Source organism: Triticum urartu, chromosome 3A (assembly GCF_056163025.1).
Source record: "Triticum urartu cultivar PI428250 chromosome 3A, HENAU_Tu73, whole genome shotgun sequence".
Taxonomy (NCBI): Eukaryota; Viridiplantae; Streptophyta; class Magnoliopsida; order Poales; family Poaceae; genus Triticum; species Triticum urartu.
Genome location: NC_141875.1, coordinates 723449423 through 723472624, shown reverse-complemented (window position 1 = coordinate 723472624; position 23202 = coordinate 723449423). Strand labels below are relative to the sequence as shown.

At 47.1% G+C, this 23202-nt stretch overlaps 1 long non-coding RNA gene across 1 annotated transcript; it reads right to left on the bottom strand.

Annotated features, from left to right (window-relative positions):
• Positions 1-850: 850 nt before the first annotated feature.
• LOC147982207 (uncharacterized) lies at positions 851-4290 on the bottom strand. Its single transcript, XR_015600004.1, has 4 exons — positions 4015-4290; positions 3039-3168; positions 1659-1798; positions 851-988 (listed from the first exon to the last, which is right to left on the bottom strand). It is a non-coding gene; the product is annotated as an uncharacterized LOC147982207 (long non-coding RNA).
• Between the last annotated feature and the right edge of the window lie 18912 nt (positions 4291-23202).

Here is a 23202-nt window from a genome sequence, read left to right as displayed (position 1 = left end):
CATTTGGCATTTCTTCTGAGCTGATTGATGCCTTGCATCTGCTATAGTAGTTTGTGGTCAATTCAATCCTCGATTAAACCTTCCATTCAAGAGAATTGCCTACCAATGTCAGGTGGGCTTTCAATAGCAAACTTTACTTAGCCAGATCCTATTAGGAAAATAATGGAAGAATCGGTACAGAACACAAATAGGAGCATATAAACTTATACAGAGAAATCATGCAGCACCTCAAATCTCATAAACACTCCTCTGAAAAATACACTTGGTTTTCCCCCTATCCTTAAGCACAGTGAATACCCATATTTATGAATACGATTATATACTCGTGCGGGAACATGAATAGAAATTCAAAGAGCTAGAAACTCAGAGAGATTATCAATTCAATGTGCGAAGCCTAGGCCTAATAACTTTGCTTAATGCCAGAAGACAGAATGCATGATTAGACATACCATGAAGATAATCAGTGATTTAGCCTGTATTAAGAAGAAGCAATAGAAGAGCTCCAATCTTATCCTTACAAAACATGAACTAATTATGTTGGCTAGCACCTAGATCAAGGCTTGCATGCTACCACTAGAGATGATGCAGACCACCCCTGCCGGTTCTTCTCTAACCCTTATGATGCAGTCTGGTCATGAAGCAGTCCTGGTAGACGGACATCTCTACAATGCACATTTTTCTTGATCAGCATTAAAGATTAGTCCGATTTATTTGCTTTAATTGAATTTGGACTGGAGAATGGAGCAGGGATTTAAGAATAATGAGTTACTTGCCTGGCAAATTCCAGACATATATGGAAGGTGAACCACGGTGCCATCAGTCTACTGCAGTTCACAATAGTATAGGGGAAGTGCCATCTGCCATAGTTCCTCCACTCCACAGCATCACCAACTATGGCGGCTGCCCGAGCTGATTCAAACTATTGTCGATGCACCTCCTCCTCCCCTTCATGTACATTACGGACTGCAGTGTGGTCGGGGCATGGAAGCTGAGGATATTGAAAGGATTTCAGCGTAGGGCAGGGGACCAAAATCAATAATAATATTACAGAAAAAAATACCATGCAGCTCAACGGATGACACCCACTTTAAAACATAAGACAACTGGAAATAGGATAACCGCAACACAAATTGATCATGTAGTTGCTGAAATTCCAATCAGATTACCTAGCTGAGATTTTAAAATGTGATCGGGTAAAGAAAACAGGAAACATATTTTATCTCTCTAGGATTCAGAGGAAACCAGAAGCTGAAAACAATACCAAGAATTCTTGCAAAAGAACCAAGCTGGGAATGAATACTTGCTCACATGCTCATAATTACAACGAAGGTTAACTTCATAGGAAGTCTATTTGACACAATGAAACCGAAATTATCACTGAGGCAGGGCACTCCACAAAGGTCACAATTTATGAAACCTTCCAAGCAGCAAAAAAAAACCTTATGGGCAACAAGGTCACAGAGTCGACTACCTTTTTTTTGGCAAGAGACAATACTACTACTTGATACAATAAATTTCTTGGGTACTCGTGTGAACAACAGACGAAAAGAATGTTTTCCTCTCATCTGGTTTCTGGTTTGTGGTTTGTCTAAACAAGTGGTTTCCAACTGCCTACTAAAAGCAATACCATTCCACAACAAAACAGGGCATAAAACAACCTCTTCCGATATTTTTCACTACGCTTCATATAGGTGCTCTAGATCATCTGCGCTCCACCATAGATCAAGCATGTCGGGTAGTTTTTCTTCTGCAAATGAATGCTTATTGATCAATGATCAAGAACGTAGATGATGGTTACCTAAAAAACACAAAAGATATAGTAAGTATAGCTAACTAATTAAAACAGATAAATGCATTAGCAGTTCCCCCAACCCATGCTTCAAACTATATTTTCCTCTGGAAAAGAAGATTTAGAACAGTCTACGCTGTAATAACATTACAGGTAAGGAAAAAGAAGTTCACGGTGTTACAACAAATATATATTTGTTCACTACTATAGAAACAGCATCAGCATCGGGTCTGAACTCCTATAGCCGGTTTTTCGAACCGATTACAAAGCCATCGGTTCCCATTGAAACTGATTTCGACATGGATATTTGCACAGCTATCAAGCAAAACAGCGTCGTATATAACTTCCATATTTGCACAGCTATCAACTGAAGCAACATCATATATCAACTCGTCATTTTTAAGCATCTTTGACCAACAGAAATAGTTCTTTAGGATAGTCCTAACCAGATCTCTGTAGCCAAATAATAAGAGCCTTAGTCATGTCAGAATTATCATAATCAGAGAACAAACATTATCCTTTTTGCTTACTAGTTTCATTATATATGTACAACACATGGATAAGCAACCTGGAAATGTTCATTGCATTTCATCATGATGGCAAAACAGGAGAACAGTTGCTTCATTTGCTATTCCATTCTAGCCGGTGCATGTAGAGTCAAATTCTAACTAATTGTATCATTATTTTAAGACCTGTAACCTCCTCTTACTGCACATAAAACAACAAGTTCAGATATATATATATATATATATATATATATATATATATATATATATATATATATATATATTAGAACACAAGGAATATGCATTGCTCACATAAGATTATATGAAAAAGAGAAAGTATTTGATAAGCATTGCTCATAGCAGAATGTAAAATTTATAAGATCTAAACAGATAGCCCTAGCATTGCACATTTAATCTTGTGTAATAGCATATCACAGATAGAACAGGAAACCTGGTAAACTCAGTTAGTAGCCCTTTTCGTTGCTTACTTGCACTACTTATTTTGAAAGCAAGCTGAAGAAATATGTGTAAACATCAACTAAATCAATTAGGAAACATGTGATTCATGGCGTATAACACAAACTGGTTCAGAAAATACTATTGGTCTAAAGTCCACTAGGAAACACATGCAGCAAAGAAATGCAGAAACACATGTCATCTCGCAGAGAACTCAACCACAGAAATTTCCAGTCTTCTGTAAAGTACTTGTGCGATCAAATACAGAAAACGGAAGCTCAGTTTACCTACTTAAAATCAGTAGATATAGGAGGAAACTTTTCTACAAAGTAATCTTGCGAAATAAGCTCAAGCGGCCAATACTCCATCATGACCTGGATGGTTTTCCGAATCCAGAATTAAGGGATTCTAATGCATCTGAAATGGTAGAATATACAGCTGAATTAGTTCACTCTTACCCACGTCATTAACACATATTTGAAAGGAAGACTACAAAATCTAGACGAGAATGGAGAAACTACATAAATAAAGATATACCGAGTAGTTTCATTCTCTGACACGAGATCTGCAGGATAGTTTCAATGCTATGTTTGTCATGAGGTTTCTAACTATGATTGATAAACAAAAACAGAGGATGGGGACCCATGAGTTTTCCCTGAGTTGCGTAGAAAACTGGCCTTTAAGGATAATAATGGAGATAGTATCATTACATAATTGGTTTATATTCCCGTCTCTCCTCTCCAACTAGACAGCTTGGGCATAAACTGCGGAATTAACAAAAATAAATAAAAAGATGTACTTTATACAGTTATGAAATCAGAACCTAATGAAATGACCAATTCACAGAGCTAGGGTGTTTACGAGAGCAAGTACAATATTAACAAAATTAATTCATCTCTAGTCTCTAGATTATAGTACTTTCGGCGTCACTAACACATTATTCAAAATTAAGAGCAATGCCTAGAAAGAGAGTACTAAACACAGGAGCATTAAAATTAACCAGGTATGCAATACTACCAGATTCTCCGCATAGTTCTACAGGAACCTGGTTGATCATGCGGGTTCGTTGTTTATGGCAGTGACTACGAACATCGACGTGACACTTGCACACTGAACAACCACATTCCCTACTCCTAAATCCTAATATCTCTCCGCCGTTCTTTTCTTGTTAATGTTCAAGTATATTTGTTGTGTGTTTAGCACGACATCCCGCTACTCATCTCTTACAAATGAGCAAAGAATGCTAGAACAGGGCATGCACACCTGATAATTCAGGAGCAAATTCGCCACAAAACGTCGGGAAAACCAGATCGAAGCATGCCTCACGACGGAGGACGGGGACCTCGAGACGCGGGGCACCAAGCACGGATGCCCGAACCCTAGGTCCCGGCGACGAGAGAGCCGCCGCGGGCGCACGCGACGCCGTCACGGCCACCAGAGCTCGGGCGCGGCTGGGATAGGATTTCGGGGGAGGCGGCGAACACATGGCGGAGGTCGTGTTTCAGGGAGGCGCCGAATCCAATGAGGGGATGAGCAGAGTCAGTGGACTCCGAGACTGGAGGGATCATAGGAGTGGCCGGCGGCGCCAACCCCGGTGGCGGCGCCGGCGGCGAGTGAGAAGGCCGAAGGCGTCGTCGGGGCTCGGGAAGGAGAGGAGGCAACGCACAGGGACGAAGTAAATGGGCCGGCCCATTTGCGCGACGAGAAATACACCGGACGAATAGTACCGTACCGGAAGTTTAATCAATATGTGATCAGTTTATTAGGCCGAATTCTGCCTAGTGCATCGCCAACACGGGGATCATGCACGGCTGTCAGCTGCGAAAGATGCCAAAGCGCACAAATAAAAGAGGCCGCTGAGCCCAACCCGTGAACCAGCATCGAAAAGTGCACACGGACGAAAGCGCACGGATCAAAACAAATGCAGTGAAAAGATCCCCTATGAGGGCACAGTCGTAAGAAAAAATAGCGCAATTGCATCCCCCGGGTTGGCACGTGCTATACATTAGCACTGGGCTTTTTGTTCAAATTCCTTTTTTTAAGGACGAGCTGCCCTGTTTAAAAATTCAAAAATGCTTTTCTATCTATTTTATTTTAGTTTTTCTATTTTCATAAATTCAAGAAAATGTTGGGGTTTTCAAAATGTTTTTGTTTTCAAGTTTTGTTCGGAGTTACAAAAAAATGTTCCTGTTTACAAAATTTGTTTGCAGATTCAAGAAAATAGGAATTTCAGAAAAATTCATGCTTCCAAATTTGCTTTGGAATTCCAAAAATTGTTCCCATTTTCAAAACTGTTCGATAATTCAAAAATAGTATTTTTAAAACAAATGTTCCCAAATTTCAAAAATAATTCAAAAATGTTCCGAATTTCTACTATGCGGTTTCAAAAAATGTATGGACTTTTTCTAAAAAATCCATGCTTTTTAAAGCCGGATTAAAAAAAACTAATCGCCATAGTAGCTATATGGGTCGGCTCAATCGGGGCTCTCCTTGTGCGGAAGGCCGACTACTGTTTGCACAAGGAGCATCATATAGGAGCTCCCAATAAATATGGCCTTGCTTCACTTGAATGCCAATATTTTGGCTAATATTTGCTTGGTTGCCAAAACAGGGACTAACTAGTCCACGGATACCCCCTCGGGGGCTTCCTAGCAGACGCGCGCGAGCGCTTCAATCGCCACGTATCGCGTGTTGGGGGCATCACGGAAACCCAGTTTTTTTCCTGCACGGTTTTGCCAAGGATTTTTTTCCACTATTTTTTGGGGTTTCGGATTTCACTTAATTTTTCCTATGTTTTTCTAGGGAAAAATGATTTTTTTTAGTTTTTCTAGTTTTAATTGCATGAAGCACACCATGTGAAAGAAACTATGCATCCCAAAATTGAAGAACACAGTTTGTGTATCATGCGAAAAAAAATTGTTCTTCCCGCATGAATAGAAAAATGTGCTTCTCGAAAAATGAAAAAGAACAGTTGTTCCACGTGAAGCACAAGTTATGCTTCTCGGGAAGTGAAAAGCAGAGTTATGCTTCTGTGGGGGTTTATATATTCACGAATGGATACACTCCAGTGAGAAACAAGGGGGTTATCGCGTGTGGGTGGGAAACCTGTGTGAAACGCGATAGTAGTCATTAATTAGCGATCTTCCTGGTGGATAAGTAGTTACGCCATTGGCACGGCGGAAGTGGTAACCATACGAATGGAGCGCCATTGACTTGGATGTGCATGGGAGGAACATGTTGGATTGAAACTTCCCTTTCCCGTGCTCCAAACCAACACCCACAGCCTCCAAATATGGAGGCTCGTGGGCTAGATATGGCATCAGCTCCAAAACTTATGTCAGATTGAGATGCATATGGCGACTCTGTTAGAGTGCCATTTTGGGACCAGATCACCATATTGGTGGTTATTATGACGGCCAACTTGATACTGCGATCCTTTTGAGTTGCTTATTGAGGGAAGACCTAACCTCCATGGCTACCGTTCTCATGCAGGTCATAATCATCAATGATGCGACCAAGCTGAAGACGAGAGAGGAAAGGGAAAGCACGCCAACTACGTGGAAGTAAAAGCGCGATGAATGACCGCCATGGAGAGGTTGCCCCACCATAAGGGGGAACAAGGGGCCGGTTCAGGTCAACTGCATTTGAGGAGAAAAAATGGCATTGCACGTAGACCCAACTTGTTAGAGGACAAAATACTAGTTTGCCGAATAAGTTCATGTCCAGTGAGGATCTTCAAATAAGTCTCAAATGTTCGAATCAGACGGTTCAGACACTTTGAGCCGTTCAACACAGATCACCAAATTGATCAGGAAATGTCCGAACATTTGAATTTTCTAGCCTGGCCCCAATTCGAGGGGAAATCAAGGGGAGTCCACGCGTGAGCCACGTCGGACTCTGACACATTGGACCCACCCCAAAAGGCGTCTCCGGCTATAGACACCCCCCTCATACACACCATCTTCATCGGGCGTCCACCTATCTACAGTCATGTCGACACGCCACCCGAAAAGCCTACATCAGTTGCCCACATTGAACCTTTGCCACTCCGCCTGCCCCATCTATTGAAAAGTTGATCAGTCACCCACCAAAAGCCTACCTTGGAGCCCATCTCCCCACCCCTCCGCCATCGTATGACCCCCCCCCTTAGTTCGCATCTACCATTGCCATGGTCCATACCAAAATCACATGGTACAAGATGTTGACTCCGGAGCACTGCGCCAAAATCACATCGGAGGTCCACGTTGCAGAAGCCCGACGTCGGCCCCACATTGATGCTGCCAACCTTCGAGATCTATGGACGAGATGGAGGACGAGGAGGAAGACAATCCCATGGCCATGGTGGAGGTCGCGGGAGGAGGAGGCACCCGTGCCGAAGGAGGATATGATGGTCGCTTATGTCGCGGGTGGCGCGGCGGACGACATCTTCACCATGCAACAGGTAGAGGAGCATTTCAATCGGACGCTCTTGTAGGAGCTCCACGCTACGGTGTCTCAACTGCAGGCGCAACACACGGATTATGCAGGCGTAGTGAAGCTCCTCGTGAACCCGGATGTCGTCAACAAGAACACGGTTGTGTTCATGTACGTGTAGAGCACCCGTACGATTGACCACGAGCGCCGCCAGCTCGCATCAAAGACGCGCTATGGGAGTAACTTTTCGAGAAGCTCGAGGCTAAGGATGATGAGGCGCCGCATAAGCACGACAACGCTGCGAAAAGAGGCATATTGCTATGACCGCCAACGACAACGAGGCCGATGGCTCCTGTGCGGGGATCATCAACCTCGCCTCCGACCGGGAGGAGTAGATTAGTTTTTTAGTTGTTTTCAGAGATCTTTTCCATTAGGGAAAATCGATGTTTGCCTTATTGGAGGGATATGGTGTAACGCCCCGAGACCGTTGCGCCAGGTGTCTTCCGGTGTTTCGTTGTTGTTGCCTTGTCATTTGCTTGCGTGTTGCATCTTGCCATGTCATCATGTGCATTGCATCATCATGTTTTCAAAACTTGCATTCGTCCGGGTTATCCCAGTTCTCCCCGTTGTCCTTTCTGAGCCCATACCACACTTGCCCGCGCCCGCGGCATGTCCGAAAAGTATTTTATAAGTGGCCGGAAAATGTTCTCGGAATGGGATGAGAGTTGGCGTGTGGTCTTGTTATAGTGTAGGTAGACCGCCTGCCAAGTTTCATCGCAATCGGAGTCCATTTGACGCCCCAACGGATAACTATAGCGGCAATATAGCCGGTCTAACGTCGGACGTTTTCGGTCTCCAGAAATAGTCGTCGGGCCTCCCTCTCTTCTCTTCTCTCAGCTCGAGACCGTCTACACAGCTCACTACCTACCACAAGGTCCAACCTAACCTCTCTCGTCAGCCCGCGGCCCTCCTCGCGCGCGCGTCCGAAAATTGTCCCGGACCCGACCCGAGCAGTCGTCACGGTCGTGTCCGGATCATCCCCAAACATCTACAAAACGTCTCCGTTTTCTCATTTGGGCTCCCTAGCTATATTATTCGCGATCGTCCGATTACGATCGAAGGGACCGGATAGTCCCTAATTTAACCCACATGCTATTTATACACAGATGAAACCCTAGAAACTAGAGATCTGTCCCATCCACCCCGTGTCCGCCGCCACCACTCTCTCCCTTGGTTTCAGCGCCAAACCAATCCCCAATCGGCAGCCTCGATCCAAATCCACCCGCACGCAACCAGCCACTGCGTCCTCCCGATCTGCCTCCTCCCGCAGAGGCACTCACCTCGACCCCGAGCGGATCAAGCCAGCCGTCCCCGCCGGCGATGGGCAGCACCGGACCAGCAGGACTGTGGCCTTCCTCTCCCTCCTCCCCTCTGTTTTTCCTCGTGCTCCCCGGCTCTCTCTCACGATCTCCCTCTCTCTCTGTATTTCATCTGCTGCAGGTCCCGAGCACCTTGTTCCCTCCTCCCGTGCCTCGATCCAGGGTGGATCGGGAGCAGCGCCACCCTGCGTCAACCGCCGGAGCAACGTCCGCCCCGACGAACCTCGACCTCCTCCGAAGCCATGGAGCCTCCTTGCCGTTCCCGACCTCAAATCCCTCTCGTCTCGCCATGGCGTCTCCGAGCCCAACCATGGACAGTGGCTACCGGAGCTCGTCTTCTCCACCCGCGTGTGCCCGTCGTCGGCCAGAGTCGCAGGCCACCATGGACAGCCCAGGAGCTCCCTCGCAGCCGCCTGGATCTGGCGTCCCACCGGAGACCGCGTCCTCGCCCGTTTCCAGCCGCTGCCCTGCTCTGTCGAAGACGACGAGCACCCGGCCGAGCCAGCAGCGTCGTTGACCGCGTGCGTAGGCCACATCCCGCGCCAAGTCCCTCCGGTCGCGCCCGCAACCTGCCTCCGCACCGTCCCTGCGTTCCTGTCGACCCTCGCCGGAGTTGTGCCAAGTTCCACCTGCTCTTCTCGTCCTGCCAAATGCATCCCTCGTCGCCGGATCCGGGGACCCCGCGCCCGGATCCCTCCATCCCCAGCGAGCTCCGCCTCCCTCCATCGTCGGAGCTCCGCCGGATGCCTCGCCGTTGACCCTGCCATCTGCATCGTTCGCCTAGGGCAGCGCCCAGTCTCTGCTTCATCCACGCGAGGGAGACGAGCGCAACGCTCCTGTTTCGTTGCTCGAGTCCGCCCGAGCCGGCCCGCTGCTAGTTTTCCCCTGCAGGCCTCCCTCTCTGTCTAAACCCGGTCAGGCCCATGGTGGGCGCCCCAGCGCCCAGCAGTTTCGGCCCGTGCCTTGTTTTTTTGCCAGATTTGCAGAATAGTCCCTAGAGTTCATACATTTAATATCTCACAAACCGTGCATCGGATTAAAATAAGTTATATATGAAACTTGCTTAGAATTTTGTGTAGATTAATAATTTGCCACTTTCATCTATGTTTGAAATGTTTGAAATGTTGTTTGTTTAAATTTGCTTAAATGCCATGCTAAAATGCTTTATTTCATAACTAAATAACCATAGCTCCAAACCTAACAAACTTTATATGTAAATGGGGTAGAAAAATGCCTAGTTTAACATGGTGGCATCACTTTGCATGTTTAACAACTCCAAAATTGTGTTTAGGGCAGAACAGTACCAAACCTTAAAACATGCACATGAGGAGTTTCCAGACTTGTTGTTTTGTCGTTCGACTACGTCCGTTTGTCTTCTTCATGGACTCGTTCTTCTTCCTTGCGGGATCTCAGGCAAGATGACCATACCCTCGAAATCACTTATATCTTTGCTTGCTAGATGCTCGCTCTTTTGCTATGCCTATGCTGCGATACCTACCACTTGCTTATCATGCCTCCCATATTGTTGAACCAAGCCTCTAACCCACCTTGTCCTAGCAAACCGTTGTTTGGCTATGTTACCGCTTTGCTCAGCCCCTCTTATAGCGTTGTTAGTTGCAGGTGAAGATTGAAGCTTGTTCCATGTTTGGAACATGGATATTCTTGTTGGGATATCACAATATCTCTTATTTAATTAATGCATCTATATACTTGGTAAAGGGTGGAAGGCTCGGCCTTATGCCTGGTGTTTTGTTCCACTCTTGCCGCCCTAGTTTCCGTCATATCGGTGTTATGTTCCCGGATTTTGCGTTCCTTACGCGGTTGGGTTATAATGGGAACCCCTTGACAGTTCGCCTTGAATAAAACTCCTCCGGCAAGGCCCAACATTGGTTTTACCATTTGCCACCTAGCCTTTTCTTTCCCTTGAGTCGGCCGGCTCAAGGGTCATCTTATTTTAACCCCCCAGGCCAGTGCTTCTCTAAGTGTTGGTCCAACTAAGCGATGTCCGAGGCTACCAGGGGCAACCCTGGGCTGGCTTACCCGACGTCTGGCTCATCTGGTGTGCCCTGAGAACGAGATATGTGCAGCTCCTATCGGGATTTGTCGGCACATCTGGGTGGCTTTGCTGGTCTTGTTTTACCATTGTCGAAATGTCTTGTAACCGGGATTCCGAGCCTGATCGGGTCTTCCCGCTAGAAGGAATATCCTTCGTTGACCGTGAGAGCTTGTGATGGGCTAAGTTGGGATACCCCTGCAGGTTTATGAACTTTCGAAAGCCGTGCCCGCGGTTATGGGTAGATGGGAATTTGTTAATGTCCGGTTGTAGAAAACCTGAAGCTTAACTTAATTAAAATGCATCAACCGCGTGTGTAACCGTGATGGTCTCTTTCCGGCGGTGTTCGGGAAGTGAACACGGTGTAGGAGTTATGCTTGACGTAGGTTGTTCTAGGATCACTTCTTGATCATAGTTTCTCGAACGTGCCTTGCCTTCTCTTCTCGCTCTCATTTGCGTATGTTAGCCACCATATATGCTAGACGCTTGCTGCAGCTCCACCTCATACCTTTTACCCGTCCTATAAGCTTAAATAGTCTTGATCGCGAGGGTGTGAGATTGCTGAGTCCCCGTGACTCACAGATTCTTCCAAAACCAGTTTGCAGGTGCCGATGATGCCGTGCAGGTGACGCAACCAAGCTCAAGGAGGAGCTCGATGAAGATCTTGTCCTTTGTGTTGTTTCGGTCCAGTTGATCAGTAGTGGAGCCCAGTTGGGGTCGATCGGGGATCTGTGTAGCATTTGGGGTAGTCTTCTTTTATTTTGGTTCCGTAATCGGACCTTGAGTGTATCTGGATGATGTATTGCTTTATTCTTGTAATTGTGTGAAGTGGCGAGTGTAAGCCAACTATGTATCCTTTTCCCTTAATGTATTACATGGGTTGTTGTGAAGATTACGTCACTTGTGACATTGGTTTCAATGCGGTTATGCCTCTAAGTCGTGCTTCGACACATAGGAGATATAGCCGCATCGAGGGCGTTACAAGTTGGTAATCAGAGCCTTCCCCGACCTTAGGAGCCCCCTGCTTGATCGAATCGCTGGCGTTGTTGAGTCTAGAAAAATGTTTTGAGTCTTATAGGATTATATATATCGGAGAGTTCGGAATTCTTTTTACTCCTCAGTCCCTTCGTTGCTCTGGTGAGGCATCCTGACGTAGAGTTTTGACTCTTCTCTTCTCAAATTTCACTAATTTTTTTAGGATCACGCGGGTATCTTGGAATCGTTCCGATGGTTTTGTGACGAGAACATTGTTCTTGGTGCCTCCTGACATTTAGGGGTTGTGGCACTGTCCCGGGGAGTTGAGCTCTGAGGTGTTGTCGTCACAATTTTATCGTTGCAGTTCTGGAATACCTGAGTTTAGTTTCGCTGACATCGAAAATCTCTTTTATGCAGTTGTTGGTGAGATAACCTCGACGCCACCCAGTACTGGGGCGGGAGTTCGGCAGTATTGCCATAACTAGTATAACGGATGCTTTTCGAAGGTTGAGGTAAACGATTTTCGAAGGTTTCTTGGTTATGTGTTGAAGGATGGATACAGCTGGATGTAGGATTTGTTAGTTTTGGGTGAGATATTATGCTTCCCCTGTATCCCCAACACCTGATTGCATAACCGGAAAATTTCGGGAGTTTGATAAGTGGGAATTCAAGTAGATCTTAGGATATCTTTCCGACAGATGTATGATATGAAATTGGGGTTCGATGTCTAGTGGTCCGCCTATCCATGGTTGGTTTTACAGTGGTCTCGCTGTGTCTTAAAGAGTCCTTGGCTATGCCGACTCGGGGACGCTTCGTATGTCATGTGCACTGCCTTGTACATGATGGTGTTGTACGATCGAGCCCGTGTAGGCCCCACCACGAAAACTTCGGACGAAATCTCTATGATATGTTTGTTCCGGCTTATTCGGCAAGCCAATCCTTTGTTCTGCTTTTGAGTTGTGGTATTCGAGGTTTCTTCGAAGTCAAGTGTTGATTCCATACCTTTCCTAAGCGGTGTTCTCATGTTCCTATGTGATACTAATCATTCTTGATCATCGAGTTTGTCATCTTAATTTCTTTTCAACTGACGTGTTTCCTTCAAGTGGATCCGATCATTTCAACATCCGCAAGATCACCTCTCGGTTTCCCCAACGTTGTTCGTTCCATCTGTCCCCAAGTTGCTTTTGTTTTTTCCCACCCACCCACCCTTTTCATTCAAGGACTCAGGCTTCATAAACAAGTATCCATTTTATTCATGTGAAGTCTCTTCATTATTTTTTAATCAATGTTCTTCCCCGGTGGTTCTCGTGAAGATGCTCTACAAGTTCATCATTATTTGTTCTTTTCTTCTCCGGTGGATTCAAGTCAAGTTTTGTTGATCATACCTTTTTCCTCATTTCAATACCTTATTATGCCGGTGCACCTCATAATCTTCCATTTCTCGCTATTCAATTGTTCCGGAGTGTTCAAGATATCTCGAGCCTGTTATCTCATTCAAGTCTTTTAATTCAACCGGTGCAGCCTCTCTTTTAAATCATTTCAACGGTGTTTCTTTTGAGTGGGCCCTAACCCACAGGTCTTTTCCCAGGATCTTACCTGACTCTTCTTATTTTCCCGGAGGTATTCTTAAATTATTTTCAAAGTTTGACGTAAGAATGCATTATCATCAGTCTTATGTCTTTCTCCAAGATCTTTCAAATTCTTTTTATCGTTGGTTCAACCTTTCTAATTTTCATCCCGGAGTATCTCAACAATTCATGGTGGTGTTTCTCATCGTCATTCTCTGCACATGAAGGCCGAAGAAGAGTTTTCCTCCAAATCTTATCCGTTCTCTCAAAGATTCGTCATTCTAGCTTGTTGCCATCCTCTCATAATTGTTTTTGATTGTGAAAATTCTTTTCACTCATCCGGAGCAATTCAGGAGTCTTTCAGTTTGTTTCTCTGAAGCCCATAATCTCAGAATTATTCATTTCCAGCTTTCAGCTCTCGTTCTCTAAATCTTACTGGTGCATCGTTCAAGTGATCTCTAATCAGTCGTGATTCCTTCGTTCTCATGCTTCTAAATTCTCTCAAGCATCTTCGTTTATTTGCTAATCCTTCCTGGCGTTTCTTCATGTTTTATTCGTTCTTTTTCAATTCTTACGGTGGTTCGTTCAAGAGTGCTTCTCTTTCGTTATCATACAGATTCATCTGTTGTTTCAATTCTACCGGTGTTTCGTTGAAGACCTTATCAAGTTATCGATATCTCTCTTAATCCTTTCTACGAGAATAAGTAATGTGTCAAATCCGTTGATTATCATCAATTTAATTGATGAAGGATAAGCATAATGTAATTCTTATTCTTGTTTCATCGAGTGAACTCAATTCCCTATTCCGCAGGCTCATCAAATTCTCGGTTTCATTTGTTTCATCTTTCTTTTCCGGAGTTCCAATCTTTTCCGCATTATATCGTCGCGGAGATTCTTCTAAATCATTACAAGGCTTCACCTTGTGTTTCAACTTCTCTTTCCTTCCTATTTGATCATCCTTTTGTTACCGGAGTTCTTCATGAAGGTTCTACATGATGGTTCATCAAGGATTTAATTCCTTCTTGAAGTGTTCATCAACATTCTTTTCAGAGGAGCTCAAGTTTCCTTCTTCTTGCAACCCGGAGTGCAATCCTTTCTACCGTATCATTTTAGGTGGTATTATGTCATTCTTGATAATTTGAGTTCATGTTTCATGATTCACATGTTGTTAAGAGTGAGTTATTTTAAATCCATCAATCTCGTCATTGGAGTTATCTTGGGTTATATTTCACCTAAAGCCTTCCCTAAGGATTGTTGCTAATTATGGTGCTTATAAATGATCCAAGTTCTTCATTTATCCTTCCGGTGAGATAAGTTTCTCGTCTCCTTGTTCTTATCAATCCAATTCTTTTTCCCGTGAGTGGCAGGTTGTCACCTCATATATTTGAGATATATTCCATAAGACCATATCAAGCTTATTCTTTTCGTTGTTGGTTTTCCAACAACTCCGTTATAGCATTTGTTGTAAGCGTGCTCCCTCAAGATCTTGTTTCTCTTCGTTCATTCCATTCCATTCTTACTTTTGTTCCGGAGGCTTTGTGATGTTGCTCTCTTCAACCCATCTTTCCATTTTGTCAGGATCGTGTTCTTTTCTTGGTTTATCCATTTAACCGTAGTGTTGTGTCCTTTTGCTCAAGCTCTTTCATTTTATCAAGTCTTTCATTCTCTTTTTCAACCGAAGTGCTACCAAAATTGGTTCTTTCTTTTCATCTTTCTTAACGGAGTGCTTTCAACTTCGTTCATCTCCATTGTATTCTTTTCTCGAAATGGCTTAACCTTTTCAAGGTTCTTTGGTTTCACGCGTTTGTCAAAGAAGCAACTTAGCTTTACCTCTTCTCTTTCCCTTCCGTTTTTCCCTCCGGTGCCATTCTAGATCTCGGGACGAGATCCTCTCGTAGTGGTGGAGTGTTGTAACGCCCCGAGACCGTTGCGCCAGGTGTCTTTCGGTGTTTCGTTGGTGTTGCCTTGTCATTTGCTTGCGTGTTGCATCTTGCCATGTCATCATGTGCATTGCATCATCATGTTTTCAAAACTTGCATTCGTCCGGGTTATCCCAGTTCTCCCCGTTGTCCTTTCTGAGCCCATACCACACTTGCACACGCGCGCAGCATGTCTGAAAAGTATTTTATAAGTGGCCGGAAAATGTTCTCGGAATGGGATGAGAGTTGGCGTGTGGTCTTTTTATAGTGTAGGTAGACCGCCTGCCAAGTTTCATCGCAATCGGAGTCCGTTTGACGCCCCAACGTTTAACTATAGCAGCAATATAGCCGGTCTAACGTCGGACGTTTTCGGTCTCCGGAAACAGTCGCCAGGCCTCCCTCTCTTCTCTTATCTCAGCTCAAGACCGTCTACACAGCCCACTACCTATCGCCAGGTCCAACCTAACCTCTCTCGTCAGCCCGCGGCCCTCCTCGCGCGCGCGTCCGAAAATTGTCCCGGAACCGACCCGAGCAGTCGTCACCGTCGTGTCTGGATCATCCCCAAACATCTACAAAACGTCTCTGTTTTCTCATTTGGGCTCCCTATCTATATTATCCGCGATCGTCCGATTACGATCGAAGGGACCGGATAGCCCCTAATTTAACCCACCTGCTATTTATACACAGATGAAACCCTAGAAACTAGGGATCTATCCCATCCATCCCGTGTCCGCCGCCACCACTCTCTCCCTTGGTTTCAGCGCCAAACCAATCCCCAATCGGCAGCCTCGATCCAAATCCACCCGCACGCAACCAGCCACTACATCCTCCTGATCTGCCTCCTCCCGCAGAGGCACTCACCTCGACCCCGAGCGGATCAAGCCAGCCGTCCCCGCCGGCGATGGGCAGCACCGGACCAGCAGGACTGTGGCCTTCCTCTCCCTCCTCCCCTCTATTTTTCCTCGTACTCCCCGGCTCTCTCTCACGATCTCCCACTCTCTCTGTATTTCATCTGTTGCAGGTCCCAAGCACCTTGTTCCCTCCTCCCGTGCCTCGATCCAGGGTGGATCGGGAGCAGCGCCACCCTGCGTCAACCGCTGGAGCAACGTCTGCCCCGGCGAACCTCGACCTCCTCCGAAGCCATGGAGCCTCCCTGCCGTTCCCGACCTCTACTCCCTCTTGTCTCGCCATGGCGTCTCCGAGCCCAACCATGGACAGTGGCTGCCGGAGCTCGTCTTCCCCGCCCGCGCGTGCCCGCCGTCGCCAGAGTCGCAGGCCACCATGGACAGCCCAGGAGCTCCCTCGCAGCTGCCTGGATCTGGCGTCTCACCGGAGACCGCGTCCTCGCCCGTTTCCAGCCGCTGCCATGCTCTGTCGAAGACGACGAGCACCCGGCCGAGCCAGCAGCGTCGTTGACCGCGTGCATGGAACACATCCCGCGTCAAGTCCCTCCGGCCGCGCCCGCAACCTGCCTCCGCACCGTCCCTGCGTTCCTGTCGACCCTCGCTGGAGTTGTGCCAAGTTCCACCTGCTCTTCTCGTCCTGCCAGATGCATCCCTCGTCGCCGGATCCGAGGACCCCGCGCCCGGATCCCTCCTTCCCCGGCGAGCTCCGCCTCCCTCCATCGCCGGAGCTCCGCCGGATGCCTCGCCGTTGACCCTGCCATCTGCTTCGTTCGCCTAGGGCAGCGCCCAGTCTCTGCTTCATCCACGCGAGGGAGACGAGCGCAGCGCTCCTGTTTCATTGACCGAGTCCGCCCGAGCCGGCCCGCCGCTAGTTTTCCCCTGCAGGCCTCCCTCTCCGTCTAAACCGGGCCATGCCCATGGTGAGCGCCCAGCAGTTTCGTCCCGTGCCTTTTTTTTTGCCAGATTTGCAGAATAGTCCCAAGAGTTCATGCATTTAGTATCTCACAAACCGTGCATCGGATTAAAATAAGTTATATATGAAACTTGCTTAGAATTTTGTGTAGATTAATAATTTGCCACTTTCATCTATGTTTGAAATGTTTGAAATGTTGTTTGTTTAAATTTACTTAAATGCCATGCTAAAATGCTTTATTTCATAACTAAATAACCATAGCTCCAAACCTAACAAACTTTATATGTAAATGGGGTAGAAAAATGCCTAGTTTAACATGGTGGCATCACTTTGCATGTTTAACAACTCCAAAATTGTGTTTAGGGCAGAACAGTACCAAACCTTAAAACATGCACATGAGGAGTTTCCAGACTTGTTGTTTTGCTGTTCCGGCCTCATTTAAACTTGCCTAGATAGATAGTTTCATTATGCTTCACCTCTTGCCATGCTAACAAGATTTAATATTGTTGGGTACATAAACGAGAGAGAACTAAATAAGTTATGTAGTGTTCCGTCAATATGCACCCCGATGCATATTGAGCTCCACTTAATTTGTAGGATTGTTTGTGCACTTTGCCACGCCATGCCTCATTAAACCGGACATGCATCATACTTGTTTGCGCATCGTGCCATGCTTATGTGGTGGTTGTTTACTATGTTGTTTGCTTTTTTCCGGTGTACTTCTTCTCGGTAATCCGGTAACATCGTGATTGTGAGGACCCGTTCGACTACGTCCGTTTGTCTTCTTCATGGACTCGTTCTTCTTCCTTGCGGGATCTCAGGCAAGATGACCATACCCTCGAAATCACTTATATCTTTGCTTGCTAGATGCTCGCTCTTTTGCTATGCCTATGCTGCGATACCTACCACTTGCTTATCATGCCTCCCATATTGTTGAACCAAGCCTCTAACCCACCTTGTCCTAGCAAACCGTTGTTTGGCTATGTTACCGCTTTGCTCAGACCCTCTTATAGCGTTGTTAGTTGCAGGTGAAGATTGAAGCTTGTTCCATGTTTGGAACATGGATATTCTTGTTGGGATATCACAATATCTCTTATTTAATTAATGCATCTATATACTTGGTAAAGGATGGAAGGCTCGGCCTTATGCCTGGTGTTTTGTTCCACTCTTGCCGCCCTAGTTTCCGTCATATCGGTGTTATGTTCCCGGATTCTGCGTTCCTTACGCGGTTGGGTTATAATGGGAACCCCTTGACAGTTCGCCTTGAATAAAACTCCTCCGGCAAGGCCCAACATTGGTTTTACCATTTGCCACCTAGCCTTTTCTTTCCCTTGAGTCGGCCGGCTCAAGGGTCATCTTATTTTAACCCCCCCGTGCCAGTGCTTTTCTAAGTGTTGGTCCAACTAAGCGATGTCCGAGGCTACCAGGGGCAACCCTGGGCTGGCTTACCCGACGTCTGGCTCATCCGGTGTGCCCTGAGAACGAGATATGTGCAGCTCCTATCGGGATTTGTCGGCACATCTGGGTGGCTTTGCTGGTCTTGTTTTACCATTGTCGAAATGTCTTGTAACCGGGATTCCGAGCCTGATCGGGTCTTCCCGCTAGAAGGAATATCCTTCGTTGACCGTGAGAGCTTGTGATGGGCTAAGTTGGGACACCCCTGCAGGGTTATGAACTTTCGAAAGCCGTGCCAGCAGTTATGGGTAGATGGGAATTTGTTAATGTCCGGTTGTAGAAAACCTGAAGCTTAACTTAATTAAAATGCATCAACCGCGTGTGTAACCGTGATGGTCTCTTTCCGGCGGTGTCCGGGAGTGAACACGGTGTTGGAGTTATGCTTGACGTAGGTTGTTCTAGGATCACTTCTTGATCATAGTTTCTCGAACGTGCCTTGCCTTCTCTTCTCGCTCTCATTTGCGTATGTTAGCCACCATATATGCTAGACGCTTGCTACAGCTCCACCTTATACCTTTTACCCGTCCTATAAGCTTAAATAGTCTTGATCATGAGGGTGTGAGATTGCTGAGTCCCCGTGACTCACAGATACTTCCAAAACCAGTTTGCAGTTGCGGATGATGCCATGCAGGTGACGCAACCAAGCTCAAGGAGGAGCTCGATGAAGATCTTGTCCTTTGTGTTGTTTCGGTCCAGTTGATCAGTAGTGGAGCCCAGTTGGGGTCGATCGGGGATCTGTGTAGCATTTGGGGTAGTCTTCTTTTATTTTGGTTCCGTAGTCAGACCTTGAGTGTATCTAGATGATGTATTGTTTTATTCTTGTAATTGTGTGAAGTGGCGAGTGTAAGCCAACTATGTATCCTTTTCCCTTAATGTATTACATGGGTTGTTGTGAAGATTACCTCACTTGCGACATTGCTTTCAATGCGGTTATGCCTCTAAGTCGTGCTTCGACACGTAGGAGACATAGCCGCATCAAGGGCGTTACATATGGTTGGATGGTCTTTCATCTGGTCGGATGTCCGAACATGTCCATGGATATTCTGATGTGGTCAGTTTGGTGAGCCGCTTTGGTGGCGCATTAGGAATGGGATAGATACAAATCATCGAAATCCCTAGTATGGATGAAGATTTTTTTTGACAAATTCGAGGTGGTGTTGCACCTCCGGCCGTTGATGACATCATCCTCGCACAAGCAAACGACCGGCCGGGCGAATGGATCGAAGGATTCAGACAAATGAAACCAAGCAGGCAAAGACTAGTCAGACACTTGCTTGGCACAACAAGCAGCGGATGGAATCGACAAATCTTTGCCCTCGTTGTCATCTTCCTCCCGCCTCACCCTCTCAAGCGACGAGCAGAATGCGAGTGCTGACCTTGCTGGCTTGCGTCCTAGGTATGCAATTCCGGTTGCCATAGGCCAAGCCAAGGTGACTGACTTCATGCCACTGGTCCCAAGCTGGGGAGGGAGCTTGGCACCAACTGGACCAGTGGATCGATAAGTAACATTCATCTACGACAGTTCTGACCGAAGCCTTGTCGTCCCCATCTAGGCGCATCGCCATTCCAAAGCAAAAGTTGTCGTCTCCCTGTCACCGCGCAACCACCCATCCATCATCCATCCGTCGGGTCCCTACAGTACCTCTCCTCACCTTGACTTCAGCGCCCATGGCGGGGGCCAGACAACCTCGTGTCGCCTGGGCTAGGTGCTATTCCTTTTCGATCCCGCCGTCGACGCACCGTGTCTAGCACTGCACCACTTGTCAAACGAATGTAATCGATCAGCACTCCTGGCTGGCTCGCTCTATAAATACTCTTCTACTGCTAAAGCCTGACCAGCCAGGACGTACGATCATGGCGAGCAGCAGCAGCAGCATGGCGGTGCTGGTCACCGTCGTGCTGTGCGGCCTGTGCCTGACGGCGAGCCGCGTGGAGGGGCAGCTGCAGGTGGGTTTTTACAGCACCACCTGCCCCAACGCCGAGGCCATCGTCCGGCGCGCCGTCACGGCGGCCTTCGCGACCGACCCCGGCGTCGCCGCCGGGCTCATCCGGCTCCACTTCCAGGACTGCTTCGTCGAGGTACGTGTCGCATAGGATCAGAAGCAGCTGCAGGCTGCAGCTATAATATATATGCCTGCTTGCTTTTGCATGGCTACGCCGCACGGGTGCTATATTTAGGAACCAGCAATGCTAGACCTACGTACTGATTCATTCGTAATGGCTTCGGTGGCTTTTTTTTGGTTGGAGGAAATAAGCGGGAGGGGCCCTACCCAGTTGAAATCACGGGGCGGAGAGGTTATAGTTAGGAAATTTACGTAAGAGTTCCTAGGTTTTCTTCGTAGGTGTAGCATTTTTGTTTAGGAACGGAGGGGTAGGAGAGAGGGGAAAACGTATACGTGTTTAGCATGCACCCGTATACGTGTTTAGAGCATCTCCAGCCGTTCGGCCTCCAGGACGCACAAAAAGGGTCTCCTGGGGGCGAGCCGGCGATGCAATCGGCGCTGGGGGCGGTTTCGCGCCCAGTCATCGCCCCCAGCTCGCCCCCAGGCATCGAAATTGGCCCACTTTTCAGCTCCATTTCGGCGAATAAAGGGCCCATGTGGGCGACAATAGGCCCATATTCGGCGTGGTTCACCCTTGTTCGGCTTTGAATTATGCACATAAATTTTTTTATCACATATTTCATCACAAAAATATCAAATACTTCAACAAAATAGTGTTCAATACAAATTATATGGTTCAACAAATAAAAACTCATATTTCATCACCGGGAGCTCCGTATGCAAGCATCCTCATCGCTGTCGTGCACTTCTGGATGGAGATGAATCCAAGAGTGCCGGTGCAATCCATCTTGCACTTGAAGTAGTTGTTGAACTCCCGGATAGAATTCACAATCCTGAGGAAGAGCTTTCGGCTCATCCGATAACAGCGCCAAAATGTTTTCTCGCCGTGAAGTGGAGCATCGGCGAAGTAGTCGGAGTAGAGCATGCAGTAGCCTTCGAGACGATGCCGGTTCTTTGCTTTCACCCGCCCAGGCGCCGAGACACATCGCCGCGGCTTTTCATTGCTCGCCAGCAGCTGGGCGAGGGCGGCGAGCACCATGAGATGCTCTTCTTCCTGGACGTCGGCCTTGGCTTCCTCCTCCAGCAGCGCGGCGAGCGCTTCCTCGTCATCCGAGTCCATCGCCGAGGCAGGCAAATCGCCGAACACCTTGAGCTCGGTGGGCGTGTACCCGCCGCTAAACCGTGCCTCCGTGGCCGAAAACGGCGGCCGGAAACGCCCAGCTGCTGTTGGAGGGGCTGCCGCGGCGAAGCGCTGCTATTTTCCCGGCGGGGAATGGCTATCTAGCGGTGTAGGATGGTGGGCGACGCCGGGATATAGCTACTTGTGGCCGAGGGAGTGGGGGTGGGAGGCGAGTCGGGGAAGAAAACCTTGACTTTTCCCGTGACGGTGTGGGCCAGCCACGCTTTTCCCTTGCGCCGGGGAAGAAAATTTCATGGACACCGGCTGCAAAGCCCATCCTGTGCGTACCCCTGCCCAGATTCGTCCACGTGTCCTCTCCTTACATCCGACCGCCGCAGTTCGTTCCGATCCATTCGCTCCTTTCGTCGGCTCGGGAGCGCTCGCTCGGCTCCAAATACGTGTGATCCCGGCTCCCTCACGAGGCAAGGCCGGCTGAGGCGGAGGCCCACATAGTCGGCCCTTTTGTCTCACAGTCGCCCGGTTTCAAGCCTCCGCGTCTTTCGTCCGCCACCGCTGATGGAGGGCACGGTGTGCCCAAACCAAGGTGATCCCGTCTCCGGCGCCGGCCTCTCACTCCCCCACGCGCACCTCCATCTCGCCCAGTTCAGAACTGGTGACCCCCTCCCTTGCAAGTCTGAAAGTTTGTGTTTCCTTTTGGCTGTTAGCATGAAATTAGCTCCTTCAGGTAAGAGGTTTGATTTGCTAATCGTACATGACCACATGTTAATCACATATTTTGATTAAACTGGGACGAACGAAGTGCAACCTAGCAAGCTCGTACTTGATCGGATCGTTTGATTCGCTCAGTCGAGCTACAAAATCAATTCCATCACTAGTTTCAGAGTAAAGAAAGTGTAGTTTCAGACCGAAGGGTGTTTATCTTATAGGAGGACGAACTTTACATTATTTTGCTATACGTCTGACAACTATCTGACCAAACTCACATGCTAATAATTCAATGCGATTTGTGCATGTCTTTGCAGTCGTGAAAGAGAAGTTTTCAAATTGGCAAGGATTCCCCCTGGTCCAACTAGCTAAGATGGTAGAAAAGGGAACAAAGAGCAAACAGGAGGTCACCTACTCATGTAACAGTCATGCTTCGCCATCATTCTACTGGACAAAGACCCCGAAGTACACCGCTGGAACAAGACAACCGATGCCATGGAAACAACATCAATAATTCCTGATGAGTAGACTTAAAAGTAGGATTTTGAGATATTACAAATCTGGAGTAGACTTCGTGACAAATCGTGTACTAGTATATAGCTGATTGCTCTCTCTGACAATTTCCAACTACAATGTACAGTTGTACACTGTATCTTTTTTCATCTAAGATATATATGAATGAGGTGCTCGACCTCGAAGATTTAAATCAGAGGTCTGAAAATCTGAAACTATTGCAGGTGCTCGGCCTTGAAGATTTAACACTTAACACATTCTGTCGCATAATCAATGCAATCTCACAGAAATCCAGAAATGATGAAAAACCATACTCAGTGTAGTACATAATTATACCAAAACATTCTAAATGAAGACAAAATTCAGTCTACTACAGTGCATCAATTATAATTCATAGATACACCAAATGACATCAAAAAAATTGTACTCCTTATAGGCTGCCCGTAATA